Source organism: Bombina bombina, chromosome 5 (genome assembly GCF_027579735.1).
Source record: "Bombina bombina isolate aBomBom1 chromosome 5, aBomBom1.pri, whole genome shotgun sequence".
Taxonomy (NCBI): Eukaryota; Metazoa; Chordata; class Amphibia; order Anura; family Bombinatoridae; genus Bombina; species Bombina bombina.
In genome coordinates this window covers 359926252-359943507 of record NC_069503.1, presented here as the reverse complement: position 1 = coordinate 359943507, position 17256 = coordinate 359926252, and positions in this window count along the sequence as shown.

Sequence of the window (17256 nt, the reverse complement as noted above, 5' to 3'; positions counted from 1 at the left end):
TGAAATTAGATTACACTAGCAAAATAATTTAAAGTTTTTTTTTTTTGGAATTTAAAAAAAGGTTAAGCACATATGAGTCGTGGCTGATAGACTACGGAGGGCAGCAATTAAACACAGTATGCTCTGTAAGTCAGCAAAACACACAGGCCTGATAGAAAATAAAAATAGATTACACTAGCAAAATGATTTAAAGTTTTTTTTTTTTAATTTAAAGAAAAAGGTTAAGCACATATGAGTCGTGGCTGCTAGCCTTGGTAGGGCATCAATTAACCACAGTAGGCTCTGTAAGTCAGATACACACAGGCCTGATAGAAAATAAAATTAGATTGCACTAGCAAAATGATTTAAAGGTTTTTTTTTTAAATTTAAAGGAAAAGGTTAAGCACATATGAGTCGTGGGCCGGCTGCTAGCCTTGGTAGGGAAGCAATTAACCACAGTAGGCTCTGTAAGTCAGACACACACAGGCCTGATAGAAAATAAAATTAGATTACACTAGCAAAATGATTTAAAGGGTTTTTTTTGGAATTTAAAAAAAAGTTAAGCACATATGGCTGATAGACTAGGGAGGGCAGCAATTAAACACAGTAAGCTCTGTAAGTCAACAAAACACACAGGCCTGATAGAAAATGAAATTAGATTACACTAGCAAAATGATTTAAAAGTTTTTTTATTAATTTAAAATAATGTTATAAGCAGATATGAGTGGTGGCTGGCACAGAGCAATGAACCACAGTTTATGCTGTGTGAGCCTGAGACACAGGCCTGATAGAAAATGAAAATAAATTACACTAGCAAAATAATTTCAAATTTTTGTTGGTTAAATTTAAACTAATGTTAAGCAGATATCAGTGGTGGCACTAATCACAGCATATGCTGTGAGCCTCACACACAGGCTGAAAGCCAGGCAAATGCAAATAAAAATACAAAGAAAAAAAGAAAAAAAAACGACTGAAGTTATAGCCCTAAAAAGGGCTTTTTGGGGTGCTGTCCTTGCAGCAGAGATGAGATGAGTCCTTCAGGACTGTAGTGGACACTAAATACACTAGCCTAGCTATCTATTTCCCTATAATGTCAGCAGCAGCAACACAAAAGCTCCTCTCACTAAGAAAGCAAGGTCGTAATGAGTCTAAAATGGCTGCTGCCAAGAAGCTGGGAGGGTCTGTGAGGGAGTGTCTAATGCTGATTGGCTCTAATGTGTCAGAAGGCTGTGACTTACAGGGTCAAAGTTTCCTCAATGATGACACATAGGGGGCGGATCGAACATCGCATATGTTCGCCCATAGCGGCGAACGCGAACAAGCTAAGTTCGCGGTGAACTGTTCACGGGCGAACAGTTCGGGACATCACTATTCTTCACATTTATACTAATTAATGTATACATTTGACCAACATGTCTAAAGTAATGCCACTGTTACAGCAAACACATGTTCACGTCTCTGCAAAATTATATCTTCCATGATGATTGCACAATAATTAAAAGCGTAATTATGAATTGATTTGGATCTAGAAGTATGATGAGTATAATTTGCAAAGATTTCTATTATATTTATTTCTAACTTTTGTATGAATCGATATTCAATGTATGAAATGGCGGAGGATAGGGATTTCACGGATGAGCAATTCCATTTTAGCTCTGTGACGCATATTCGAAGAGCCCAAGAAAAAGCATTATTCCTATTTAATGTGTGAGGAATCTAAATTCAAATGTCTACCATCATATGTAACGTCTGTTGGGAGATCTATATAGGTTGAATATATGACTGTATACACATTGCTTAAATATATACTCAAATATTAATATATTATATTAAGTCTGATAGGGGTCATGGAGCTTGCGGAAGCAAATCTGCAGGGGAAATGGAGATTGAGGAGGCTGCATAAAGTCTTCTCATAAGGTTGTAGGAAAAGTTTCTGTGGGGGTGGATCCTGATTCCCACCTCTCCGACGGGCTTTTGCCCACTCCCTCATGAGGTAGACGTTTTTGCGAAGCCGCAACCTCATATCCCTGAATCTCCGCATGATTTGATCCATGGTCCTCTGGACGTCTTTCACCGAATTCACAGAAACAGTTGTGACAGAAAGCAAGGCCTGGTTATAAATGGAAGATATTTAAGACCAAGCATTGTACATGCTATTTCTCCTTTCAGTTAAAACCCCAGGGAGAAAGAGTGTGTATTTGATTATGCAGTTGATAAACTGTGTTCTGGGTCCCTGGGGTTTGGGATAATTGGAGAGAGGGTGGGCCATTATCCCAGACAGCTGTGAAGCTGTCCAGCAGCTAATCAGAGGTGTGGCTAATTATAAGTTGTGAGGGTTTAAATAGCAGCCTCACTTAGGCCTTGAGAGAGAGATATACAGCTACAGAAGCTGGTGTGTGTGTTTGTTACACTGTGTAAAAGACTTTTGTTCCTGTGAACTATAAAAGGACATTATTTTTACAAAGCACTTGTGGAATGCTGTGAAGTGCTGGGACACATTTAAAAGCACTTAACTTTGCTGCAGAGGAAGGATTTCCCTCTTTTGGAAATGAACTGCCTGTTTGTTATTGCTGTGAAAAATAAAGCTTTTTAAACTACAGTGGATTGTCCTGTGCTGCATTTGTGCCCTAGAAGACCGTGGTTAAAAGTGTTCCTGTCACACAGTGATAGACACCTAGAGGGCCCTCTTTATCGATGGCTTCGTTGACCCCTTCTGAGTCCCAAACAGCTGCGGATAAAACTCCTCAACTGCATTGACCAGTGCAGTACTTTCCGCTCGTGTGAACCTGGGAGACATCCTGTTGGTTTTTAGCAAATATATACAGTATATATATATATATATATATATATATATATATATATATATATATATATATATATATATATTAATACCAACAGGTATTAGAGAACTGACAAAAATGTCAACATGTAATGGACTTTATATGGGGAAGTAAACATGAGATGCACCATGGGACATGGCATCTGTACATCAGATTGGATAAAATACTGTAATTTTGTTAGCATGTCTGTGAGGCCATACTGACTCAAGTTATGTTTGTGTGATGAACTCTGATTGGCCGTTACTTAATGGTTCATGGATTCATATATTTGTAACTTCCATATACATACCTCCTGGGGTGCTGTTACTACATTTGGCATGTAGACATATTTAGAATTTATGAGAATGGTATGTGTATATAAGTGACACATTTATAATATACGTAATCCATTAAATATTAATATATTTTGTGGACATTTGAACTAGATTGTATTTTTACTCACAATAGTAAATATAATTCAGTCACATTAGTAAATGTTTATGACACATTTCAATGTTTATTGTTTAATATTGATCAAGTTCATTAATAAAAGTTTACAAATATTTTAGATTAAAAAAGTAAACATTGTATGTATTCATTGTTTATTAAATAAATATCGTGACTCATTGTGAAGTATTGACAGTGCTCTATTAAATGTATTACAATCCCAACAATGCACATCGATTATGTGCTAGTGCGTGAAATTATATTCAACTTTACATAGATGTGAATCTCGTCTTGAAAGATACGTTTACCACCCTATATTTAAAAAATTGTGAAATGTGTAATTTGTATTTTTAATGGACGTTACTTTGAGAAAAATAAAGGGAATATTTTAAAATGGAACATCAACTTTTCTGTTCCTTAAAGGGACACTGAACCCAAATTTTTTTATTGTGTGATTCAGATAGAGCACACAATTTTAAGCAACTTTCTAATTTACTCCTATTATCGATTTTTCTTCGTTCTCTTGTTATCTTTATTTGAAAAATAAGGCATCTAAGCTAGACAGCACTTGTTTAATGGTGGGTGAATTTATCCATCAATCAGCAAGAACAACCCAGGTTGTTCACCAAAAATGAGCCGGCATCTAAACTTACATTCTTGCTTTTCAAATAAAGATACAAAGAGAATGAAGAAAATGTGATAATAGGAGTAAACTAGAAAGTTGCTTAAAATTGCATGCTCTATCTGAATCACAAAGAAAAAATTTGGGTTCAGTGTCCCTTTAATTATAAAAAATCCAATAGAACATGTATTTTACAGAAATGCTCACATACATTTTTTTTCAAGGTGTCTTTATTGTTAAGGAGCAGATATGCAATAGTGTGAAGTATCTAAAGACATCTTTCTAACCATTGCAACTATGCATTGTTGCACACCCACAAACAAGTAGAATCTCCCAGTAATGCTTTGCTGCTCATAAGCCTATGCATACTTAGGATAACATGAGAATGAACCATATGTGATTATAAAAGTCCATTTTATTTTAGATTTAAATCTGCTCTGTCTGAATCATGAAAGATTAACTTTTGATTGCATTTCCCTTTCGCTACAAATTAAACAGCCATCACAAGCTATTAACTAAAACTAAACAGTTGACATAATAGCCAATATTCTAATAGTAAATATACAATGGGAAATTAAAAAAAAATATATGCATGTTTAAATATGATAATATATTTAAATAGATGAGTGTATACCACGTGAAAGGTTTTATAAATTTAAAGGGACAGTAAACCAAAAATAGATATTTACTTTAATACACATTCCACATTTTGGCATACTCAATCCTGTTATATGAATATACATTTGACCTGTGTGAGGACGTTGTATGTGAAGTGTCCACTTATCCCCCCCCTTTGATGGAGCTTTTTAATGATTCAGTGCAGACTCTTAAAGGGACAGTATACTATAATATTTGGATCACTTAATTGATTACAATTCCTTATTATTTTATTAGCAGCAGAGTATATAATGTATGAAATGAAATTGTTCCTGTTTGTCTATAAATTATTATTTTGAAGCCACAACAAAATAAAAATTTCTTAGCTTGTAGATATAATCTGATCTCCTAACTTTATCCCATTGTTTACATATACATACGTACTTCTTATATCTGCAAAATAATCAAACAATTTTTTTTTAATTTGTATTACCTTATATATTGCATGCCCCACTGGGAGTGAAATATTTTAAAATGGCTGTGTTTACACCGCTTTGCCTTAAGGACAAAAACATTATGAATTGGTGGAGATACCATAGGAGAAATAAACTATTTGAAAATAAAAATTAAGGGTAACAGAAATACTAGTAAACAATTTTATACACTCCAGCAGGTAAAGAGGATAATTGTGAGAAATTATATTTTGAAATGTCAATGAGTTAAATGTCCCTTCAAATGACTCTACTAGAGTGAAAAGTCATTAATATGGCATACAATAACTAGCTCTGTCTAAATGTGAAAATAAACTTAGCTATCATGTTTTCTTTAAAGATAATTGAATCTACCCAGGTTACCTTGCTTATAAAGAGACTATAATAACTTAGCTATATTTATTTTAAGAATATGTTAAAGTTTTTTTTTTTTAAATGATAGATATTAGAATGTGAATATAAAATTAAACTACACTGTCACTTTAATCTAACATTCACCCTACACATTTCTGAAAAGTGACATGACCAAAGTTGTTATATAGACGTTATACTGCATAGCCACATCATTAACATTTGAGTATTTGTACATCTCTAAATCACACAACCAAAAATTAGATGGCTGTATCTAATTCCACCTTAAAGGGACACTGAACCCAATTTTTTTCTTTCATGATTCAGATAGACATGCAATTTTAAGCAACTTTCTAATTTACTCCTATTATCATTTTTTCTTTGTTCTCTTGCTATCTTTATTTTATAAAGAAAGCATCTAAGCTTTTTTTTAGGTTTAGGACTCTGGACAGCAATTTTTTATTGGTGGATGAATTTATCCACCAATCAGCAAGAACAACCCAGGTTGTTCACCAAAAATAGGCCGGCATCTAAACTTACATTCTTGCATTTCAAATAAAGATACCAAGAGAATGAAGAAAATTTGATAATAGTAGTATATTAGAAAGTGCCTTAAAATGTCATGCTCTATCTGAATCACAAAAGAAAAAAATTGGGTTCAGTGTTCCTTTAACTTTTCTAAGATACAAGACTTTAACACTCATTATATGCTTGAGCTGTGTTGATATTTTAATTTTTGACAAAAAAATTAAACTGTATTACATTTCATATCAGACATGTGCTTGTAAAATAGATACTTTAACAAACAGCCATGGGACTTGTCACGGATACCTCAGGATTTAGTTGCTAAGGGGTTAATTCTCTTTAGCCTGTGAGCTAAAAAAGATTTGTTTTTCAAGAAGAACTGTGTGTTTGTGTTTTCTTTGAAGTGCCAGGAGCCTCATAAATCCTAAGTAGTATACAGGAACAAACCTTTATAGCTCAAACTGTCAGCAGAGGGCATGATACAGAACAGTGCCTCTGCACAGAAAATGATAAGGTCAATAAAGGGTTTCATGTAGTATAATGTTTAAAACATATTATAACAGTAAATGAAGGTAAATATGATAACCCTGTCATATTTGATATCAAACTGATTTGCACAATGAAAACCAAGAGATTTCCTTCCTGCTTATGTGAAAATAGATTTACCTAGCAGAAATTATGTGTTCTATAAGTTCAGGCAAAGACTTAGAGTTTATTGGAGGTCGTAAAAGGTAGGGGGTTTCCTAGGCACTGCGAAAAGGGTTGGGAAGCAACATGATCTCTTGAAAATTGTGTAAAGTTTGATGTTTCAAAATGTAAAATTGTTCATTCTACATGGGAGGCTGCTACAGCGTGAGTTACCATCTTCTCTTGCCCATCTCTCTGGGGCAGATTTATAAGCTAGGAAAGTATTAGGTCTGTTATTTTCTTCATTTTATTTTAACCTGTTTGCTGTGTGTAATTTTATTTGTAACAACTTTTTATTACTAATGCATTGTGCATAATATTTTTGGCATAATAAATAATTCCTTTATTAAGTGTTGGCATTTGTCTAATACAGGGAGTGCAGAATTATTAGGCAAATGAGTATTTTGACCACATCATCCTCTTTATGCATGTTGTCTTACTCCAAGCTGTATAGGCTCGAAAGCCTACTACCAATTAAGCATATTAGGTGATGTGCATCTCTGTAATGAGAAGGGGTGTGGTCTAATGACATCAACACCCTATATCAGGTGTGCATAATTATTAGGCAACTTCCTTTCCTTTGGCAAAATGGGTCAAAAGAAGGACTTGACAGGCTCAGAAAAGTCAAAAATAGTGAGATATCTTGCAGAGGGATGCAGCACTCTTAAAATTGCAAAGCTTCTGAAGCGTGATCATCAAACAATCAAGCGTTTCATTCAAAATAGTCAACAGGGTTGCAAGAAGCGTGTGGAAAAACCAAGGCGCAAAATAACTGCCCATGAACTGAGAAAAGTCAAGCGTGCAGCTGCCAAGATGCCACTTGCCACCAGTTTGGCCATATTTCAGAGCTGCAACATCACTGGAGTGCCCAAAAGCACAAGGTGTGCAATACTCAGAGACATGGCCAAGGTAAGAAAGGCTGAAAGACGACCACCAATGAACAAGACACACAAGCGGAAACATCAAGACTGGGCCAAGAAATATCTCAAGACTGATTTTTCTAAGGTTTTATGGACTGATGAAATGAGAGTGAGTCTTGATGGGCCAGATGGATGGGCCCGTGGCTGGATTGGTAAAGGGCAGAGAGCTCCAGTCCAACTCAGACGCCAGCAAGGTGGAGGTGGAGTACTGGTTTGGGCTCAAAGATGAGCTTGTGGGGCCTTTTCGGGTTGAGAATGGAGTAAAGCTCAACTCCCAGTCCTACTGCCAGTTTCTGGAAGACACCTCCTTCAAGCAGTGGTACAGGAAGAAGTCTGCATCCTTCAAGAAAAACATGATTTTCATGCAGGACAATGCTCCATCACACGCGTCCAAGTACTCCACAGCGTGGCTGGCAAGAAAGGGTATAAAAGAAGAAAATCTAATGACATGGCCTCCTTGTTCACCTGATCTGAACCCCATTGAGAACCTGTGGTCCATCATCAAATGTGAGATTTACAAGGAGGGAAAACAGTACACCTCTCTGAACAGTGTCTGGGAGGCTGTGGGTGCTGCTGCACGCAATGTTGATGGTGAACAGATCAAAACACTGACAGAATCCATGGATGGCAGGCTTTTGAGTGTCCTTGCAAAGAAAGGTGGCTATATTGGTCACTGATTTGTTTTTGTTTTGTTTTTGAATGTCAGAAATGTATATTTGTGAATGTTGAGATGTTATATTGGTTTCACTGGTAAAAATAAATAATTGAAATGGGTATATATTTGTTTTTTGTTAAGTTGCCTAATAATTATGCACAGTAATAGTCACCTGCACACACAGATATCCCCCTAAAATAGCTATAACTAAAAACAAACTAAAAACTACTTCCAAAACTATTCAGCTTTGATATTAATTAGTTTTTTGGGTTCATTGAGAACATGGTTGTTGTTCAATAATACAATTAATCCTCAAAAATACAACTTGCCTAATAATTCTGCACTCCCTGTAATTGAACCACGTAACTGAAAGGACTGGAATATTAGAACTGTATATTTTAGGTTATTTTCTGCTAAATTGTATTCTGAGAGTTTATGTGTAAGTCTGGGGTTTCCTTAAGATTTCCCATATCATATAATCTTAAGTGATGGCAGCTAGATATTATACTTAGTGTGGGTGGCATTAAAGGGGAGTTTTGGGCATTTCCTTTATATCTAGTACAGACTAAAGAGTGTTTTTAACCCTTGCACCCACTGAACTAAATCACAAGCTTGTCTGGCATGGCTAGATTGTGACATATTAGTAGAAGGGGTCTGATAACCCTTTCTGTGCCAAATAAGTGACTGGGACAGGGTTGGTTAACCTTGGTCATCACAGGACTAATATTTTGTTTACATGTCCTAATATTAGAATGATTTAAAAAAATATATGGCTAGATTACGAGTTTTGTTGGTAAAGACTTGCGTTGCTAACGCTCCTTTTTTTCCAGTGCTCACTTTAAACAACACTGGTATTACAAGTTTTTTGAATGGCTGCGTTAGCCTCAGAAAAGTGAGCGTTGAGCAAATTTAGCGCCACTTATCCCTGTAATACCAGTGTTGCTTACGGTAGCGGTAAGATGGCTAAAATGTGCTTGTGCACGATTTCCCCATAGGAAACAATGGGGCTGAGACGGCTGAAAAAAAACCTAACACCTGCAAAAAAGCAGCGTTCAGCTCCTAACGCAGGCCCATTATTTCCTATGGGAAAATACTTTCTAAGTCTACACCTAACACCCTAACATGAACCCCGAGTCTAAACTTCCCTAACCTTACACTTATTAACCCCTAATCTGCCGCCCCCGACATCCTCGCCACCTGCATTATATTATTAACCCCTTATCTGCTGCTCCGGACACCGCCGCCACCTACATTATCCCTATAAACCCCTAATCTGCTGCCCCTAACATCGCCGACACCTACATTATATTTATTAACCCCTAATCTGCCGCCTCCAATGTTGCCGCCACCTACCTACAATTATTAATCCCTAATCTGCCGCCCCCAATGTCGCCGCTACTATATTAAATGTATTAACCCCTAAACCTAAGTCTAACCCTAACCCTAACACCCCCCTAACTTAAATCTATTTTTAATAAATCTAAATAAAATTACTATAATTAAATAAAGTATTCCTATTTAAAACTAAATACTTACCTATAAAATAAACCCTAATATAGCTACAATATAAGTAATAGTTACATTGTAGCTATTTTAGGATTTATTTTTATTTTACAGGCAACTTTGTATTTATTTTAACTAGGCACAATAGCTATTAAATAGTTATTAACTATTTAATAGCTACCTAGCTAAAATAAATACAAAATTACCTGTAAAATAAACCCTAACCTAAGTTACAATTACACCTAACACTACTCTATAATTAAATTAATTACCTAAACTAATTGCAATTAAATACAATTAAATTAAATAAACTAAATTACGGAAAACCCCCCCACTAAATTACAGAAAATTAAAAAGAAATTACAATATTTTAAACTAATTACACCTAATCTAATCCCCCTAATAAAATAAAAAAGCCCCCCAAAATAATAAAATTCCCTACCCTACACTAAATTACAAATAGCCCTTAAAGGGCCTTTTGCGGGGCATTGCCCCAAAGTAATCAGCTCGTTTACCAGCCCTTAAAAGGGCTTTTTGTGGGGCATTGCCCCAAAGTAATCAGCTCTTTTACCTGTAAAAAAAAAGAAATACAATACCCCCCAACATTACAACCTACCACCCACACACCCCTACTCTAAAACCCACCCGATCCCCCCTTAAAAAACCTAACACTACCCCATTGAAGATCACCCTACCTTGAGCCGTCTTCACCCAGCCGGGCACCGATGGGGCAGAAGAGGACATCCGGACCGGCAGAATTCTTCATCCTATCCGGGCAGAAGAGGACATCCAGACCGGCAGACATCTTCATCCAAGTGGCATCTTCTATTTTCATCCATCCGACGAGGAACGGCTCCATCTTGAAGACCTCCGGTGCGGAACATCCTTCTAGGCCGATTACTACCCGACAAATGGCTGGTCCTTTAAATGACGTCATCCAAGATGGCGTCCCTCAAATTCTGATTGGCTGATAGGATTCTATCAGCCAATCAGAATTAAGGTAGGAAAAATCTGATTGGTTGATTTAATCAGCCAATCGGATAGAAGTTCAATCCGATTGGCTGTTTGGATCAGCCAATAGAATGCGAGGTCAATTCTATTTGTAATTTAGGGTATGGAATTTTATTATTTTGGGGGGCTCTTTTATTTTATTAGGGGGATTAGATTAGGTGTAATTAGTTTAAAATATTGTAATTTCTTTTTTATTTTCTGTAATTTAGTGTTTGTTTTTTTTCCCGTAATTTAGTTTATTTAATTTAATTGTTTTTAATTGCAGGTAGTTTAGGTAAATAATTTAATTACAGAGTAGTGTTAGGGTTAGACTTAGGTTTAGGGGTTAATACATTTAATATAGTAGCGGCAACGTTGGGGGCGGCAGATTAGGGGTTAATAATTGTAGGTAGGTGGCGGCAATGTTAGGGATGGCATATTAGGGGTTAATAACAAATTTTATAGTGTTTGCGAGGCGGGAGTGTGGCGGTTAAGGGGTTAATACATTTATTATAGTGGCGCGATGTCCGGTCAGAAGATTAGGGGTTAATAATTGTAGTTAGGTGGTGGCGACATTGGGGGCAGCAGATTAGGGGTTCATAGGTATAATGTAGGTGGCGGCGATGTCCGATCGGCAGATTAGGGGTTAAATAATGTTATTATAGTGTTTGCGATGCGGGAGGGCCTCAGTTTAGGGGTTAATAGGTAGTTTATGGGTGTTAGTGTACTTTGTAGCACTTTAGTTAAGAGCTTTATGTTCCGGCGTTAGCCCATAAAACTCTTAACTACTGACTTTTATATGCGGTAGGAGTCTTGGAGGTAGAGGCTGTACCGCTCACTTCTTCCAAGACTTGTAATACCAGCGTTAGGCAAATCCCATTAAAAAGATAGGATACGCAATTGAGGTAAGGGGATTTGCGGTATGGAAAAGTCACGGAAGAAAAGTGAGCGGTACACCTGTACCTGCCTGACTCGTAATACCAGGGGGCGTTAAAAAGCAGTGTTAGGACCCCTTAACACTGCTTTTTAAGGCTAACGCCAAACTCGTAATCTAGCCAATAGTATGTATGTAAGATATTTATTTGAAAAAAAAAAATTCTAACAATAAATCTATATTCATTTTGGAATTTATCAAAAATGAAAATCTGTTAGAAAAAAAAATATTAGAATATGAAATCAATTATGTTATTTAATGAACACATGACTAAATAAATATTCTGTAAATATAATAATGGAAAATTCATCTTCTGTCTATGCTCTAACATGTATTGTTTGTTTTGATATTAAAGCTAGGTTCAGACTGGAGATCTAGATCTATATCATCTATATCTATCTAACTACACATAATTTAAAATTTATCACATTAAATTGTATAATCAAGATTTGACTTACATATTAACATTTAAAATTAGACAAAATAATGCCTAATATCCATTTTTGTTAAAATATTCCTAATTATTCAATTGTATGAGGGACATAAGTGAATGTAATATTTCCTGTCCCTTCAAAAACTAATATATCTAAATGGCAACTATGAAATGTATCCCTTTATCTGTATGATTGATCACAATCTGAGTCATCTCTAGCACAAAGTAGGGGGAATGCATATTGAATAAATGTCTTCAAAAATAGGACATGTTTAAAATTGTCTGACACATTCAATATATTATGAATTAGTTGCACATTATTCCTCCTATGATTCTTAATAGCATGTATTATGCAACTAACCTGGATGTATGGTCTTTAAAAGTCGATTCTATTCAAAATATCAGTGTATCTTCACTATGTGTCATATTCATCATTTTCAAAATAGAGGATTGTGAAATACCATCTAAAAGGAAAGAGAAAACATAAGTGTTTCCCATAGGATGTATCTTGCATCCCCAGTCTTGTTCCAGAGAATTGTGTACACTTACCATGTGAACAGACATGATCACATTGGTATTCTTCACTTTCAGTCTGGTATTCTTCGCTTTCAGTCTGTAGATGAAGTCAATCTCCCTAATGGAAAATAAAGTGTACATCAAATCTGTAATAAAATGTTACATAGTTCTGCATCCCTCTCCCTAACTATTTCCTAAAATATTTATATCAATAGCTTACTAAGCGTATGTAGTCTCTTTTGTGTTATGTTCTAACAATCAAGTGTGTAGCAGAGTCACATAAATTGTGCATACTTAACCTCTGATGACTCAGTTCAATAACCCGTATGACTCAATTCAATGTGCTTAAGAGTATACCTTTATCTGCTGTCATAATAATCAATTTCAGAATATATAAAATCTAAAAATGTATAAACTGAGTAAGACGTTTAAAATAATAGTGTGCCATATGATGGATATGGGCCACCCCCCCATCTGGTTCCATACAATGTGTATACTTACAATGTGAAGGTGTCTTTAGATGTTGTAGAACTCAGCACAGTTAAAAGACAATGCCACAGACATGATCACATTGGTATGCTTCGCTTTCAGTCTGTAGATGAAGTCATCTCCCTAATGTAAAATAAATTGAAAATCAAATATCTAAACAAATTGTACATATTTTTTTATCCCTCCCCCTAACACTATCTATTTCCTAATATGTTTATAGCAATATCTGACTAAGCATATGTAGCCTGTTTTGTGTTATGTTCTAACAATCAAGTGTTAAGCTGAGTCACATACATTGTGCAGACTTAACCTATGATGTATGACTTTGGCAATACTATGTGCTTTAGAGTATCCCTTTATCTGCTATATGTGGCATTTATCTCTTTCAGACTATCTAAAAGCTAATAATGTCTAAACTAAATAATACATTTAAACTAATTGTATGCCATATGATGGATCATCCCCCCATCTCAGTCCATATATTGTGTCTACTTATTATCTGATGTTGCCTTTAAAAATCAGGTGGCAAAGTCATTACAGGAGCCAATGCCAGAATCATCTGATGTAAAAAAATTACCTATGATAATAAAATATATAATCCTAACATGTTTGCACGATTCTACTTTAATTTTCCTAAAAGTCTCACATATCCACAATGCTCCTATATAACATACTATTTACCGTCTGAAGTGGTGGTTGATGATGTTGGCTCTGACATTGACCCCCTCATCCCAGAATGGCCCCTCTAGAACTGGGTTGTCCTCCTCATCTTGGAGGAGGCCTGCAGCATCCCAGCCCGCTGAGCTATGTTATGTAGGATGGTGCAGGCTATAACGATCTTCGCCACCTTACTAGGGCTGTATTGGAGGGCTCCTCCAGACATGTCTAGGCATCGTAACCGCATTTTGAGGAGCCCAAACATCTGCTCTACTACAGCCCTAATCCACTTGTGCGCCTGATTATAGCACACCTGGGCGTTGTCTGTGGGGTTACGTATAGGCGTAATGAGCCAAGGCTCATGTAACCCAAAACACCTATAAATAATGAACATGACAAAATGTCAATATTACAAATATCTCAAAAATTATGATATGAAAATACATTTAAATAAAATGATGCAATGCATTTGTGTATACGAAAATTGCCTAAACTAGACATTTGCTGAAAGAGACAAATACATGGATAAATCGCATCCTAAATCTGCACATTTAAGCTATGACCTGCTACATATCTGTTTGGAGCTAAAACTAGAAAGCTGAAAGACAAAAGGCATCTATGTGCAGCCATCAATCATCATCTGGTGAGCCTATCTATATATGCTGTTCATCCAAGCATATGACTTGAATAAATGAAATGCTATAATAGACGTAAATGAGACAAGTGTTTAAAATTGCCTTCTGTTTGTGAATAATGAGATCTTAAAAAGTATTTTTTATGTCTGTTTAAATATGATTTAATTCTTGAAACAGATTTCGTATTGGTGATGATAGAATTGATCATGATTTATAGTTGATATAATGTAATTTCCTAAAAGAATTTGATGTTGTAGTGATGTTCACACAAGTAAAACCCATAACTCCAGTGTAAAATAGTCTATTTCTTGATCTATTTGTCATAGCGGGACCAATGCAAGAATGAATGAATTAGCGCCACAATTCTAACGCTGCTATTACGAGTTTTAAAGGAGAAAAATATTGCGTGCATTACGGAAAGAGGCCAGTCGTGTGCACGAGCCCGTATTCCCCATAGAAGTCAATGGGGGCAAGAAATTGAAATGAAAAAACTTCCAACACTTGTGTTGAGCGTAATGTGAGTGACGTCATATCCTTCTATGAAAAAGAACCTAAATCTTGTTAATTTCATAATAAAAAATGTTTTGTGTACATAGTGTGCTGTATATTGTTTGTATGTATCTAATTCTGTATGTATGTGATGATATTTGTACGTAGATGTAGCTAAATGAGTGTATGTTAATGTATGTCTATGTAAGTCAATGTAAAATGGGTTTGTGTGTATTTTTTTTCTAACACCCGAGATCTCGTAACTTTGATCCGTTATATTTTGTAAATAAAAATATTTTATTAAAAATGAAAAAATTTATAGTGTTTGTATGAGTGTAAGTGCACTTTGATTGATATTTTTTAAATGATTTGTGAATGTTTTTGGTATTGGTATGTCAATAACTAATGGGTCTGGATGAGCGTTATGGATTTGAGTGTAGATGGGGATATTTGTGGAGCTACGGAAACTTGTAATAGCAGCGTTAGGGAAAATTAAGCGTTATTGGCCATAATGATGCTATTTGACTCATAATGCCAAACTCGTAAACTAGGTGCACGTCTATTGTTATACCCTCTTTTAGGCCATTTCCTATCTCTCACCTATCTCTATAAATGTACTGTTTTTTGAAGGGCTGTTTATGGAACTGAATGATAAATGTCACACAAAGCCTTGGTGATTATACATTGTCTTTTTGACTTATGTGGTTTCTTTTATAGTCCATTAGAACGAGTGAAAACTTGAAAACAAGATTGTGCTTGGTCTGTAATAAATAATCATGTTTTTAGAAAATAAAGTTAATTTCAGTTATTTATATAACACCAACATTGGGGTGTTTACTAGGAGACTGATACATTTTATTGTATCAGGATCTGCAGGTAATAAATGAGACTAACACCAGCTTGAAATGTTGGGACGTTATAGATTTAGAGTACTAAACTTCAGATGCACACATTTAGGTGTAATAGCTGTCTGGTAATTTTGTTTCCTGCTGTAAGCTTTATTTGTGGTTTGAAGTGTTTATAGTTACAATAAAAAATGAAATGTTACCTTTCTCCATACCTGCTGCTACAGCAGAATAAGAACCTATACACTTCTACAGCATGGCAATTTGTATCCATGTTCACAGGCTTTTAGTATGGCTGTAGAGTTTATTTTGTTTGTTTCTGAAGCATATCTTACCACTGAAAAAACATTTCAAGGTGCCGATTTGTCAAAAAATAAACTGCAGCCCATCTTACCACTAAAAGATAACATTTCAAGGTGCTGATTTGTCAAAATATAGATTTCAGTTTGTTTTTGACTACAAATTCCTCAAATTGAAAAAATATCCCACAGCTAATACATGTGTATAAACAAGAAGGTATGTGATCATTCAGTGGAAGACTGGGATATAAATGTGTGGTTATTTTACAACTGCACAAAAAAACAACACAACTTTATAATAACTTTATCATTTTAATGTTTTGATTTAAACATATTGGGATACAAATATGCCTCAACACATTGTGGATCACATATTCTTTTTTTTAATTTAAAGGGGCATTACAGCACTTTTTATTATTAAAAGTACATGTCAGCAATTCATCTCTGCACAGCACATATCTGCATATAAAATAAATGTTTTAAAGCATTTACCACTGTGATTGTGTTAACAGAATTTGCAGTAATCTGTATTCCAAGGACATACCATATGACAAACTTCTTGCATATGTTTATTTTTTACTCCTCTGCTGAGTGAAGTAATCGCTGTGTAACAAATTGTAGTGTCATGTTGTAGTTCCTGGCATCATCCTGCAGAAGACAGTGGAACAACTAGAGTTTTTTCAGATTTTAATTGCAGTAAAAGCATCTCTTTAGCACAAATGAATTTAACGCCCGTCGAGAAATTGCAACTTTAGAGCTCTGGTTAACTGTTACGGTAGTGAAAAAAGTTGCACAAAAAAACATCAAAATTGCATTTAAAAGTACAGCTACACTCATAATAACACTATCTAATAAAAAGAAATTAATATTTCATGAAAAAAGTTGTAAGAGCTCAAAGATATGAGGTCTTGGGAAAAAAAAAGTCTGCAAATGATTTTAACATAGAGATAAATACATATATATGAGCTGAGAGGACATACATGGTAAAAATCCTGTCTTTAATGGAATCCTTTTCTCCTGTTACGCTTGCTGCCGAAGCCTAGCACAGAATTACTTTCTGTGCATGCTTTGTTTTTAATTGATGTCTTAATGTACCGTTTCGAATTGTAAAATACATTTTTTACAGACAAGATCCTTTTTATGCCAGAGGTTTAAATATAGAGCGTTTATCTTGGAACTATCGTAGCTCCATGTTTGAAATACATTTGTAATTTTTCAATGCCATTATCTTCCACAGAGTGTCTTGGACTATTTTTGAAATTACATAATTTTTATATATAGCAATTGACACACACATATATATATATATATATATATATATATATATATATATATATATATATATATATATATATATATATATATATATATAT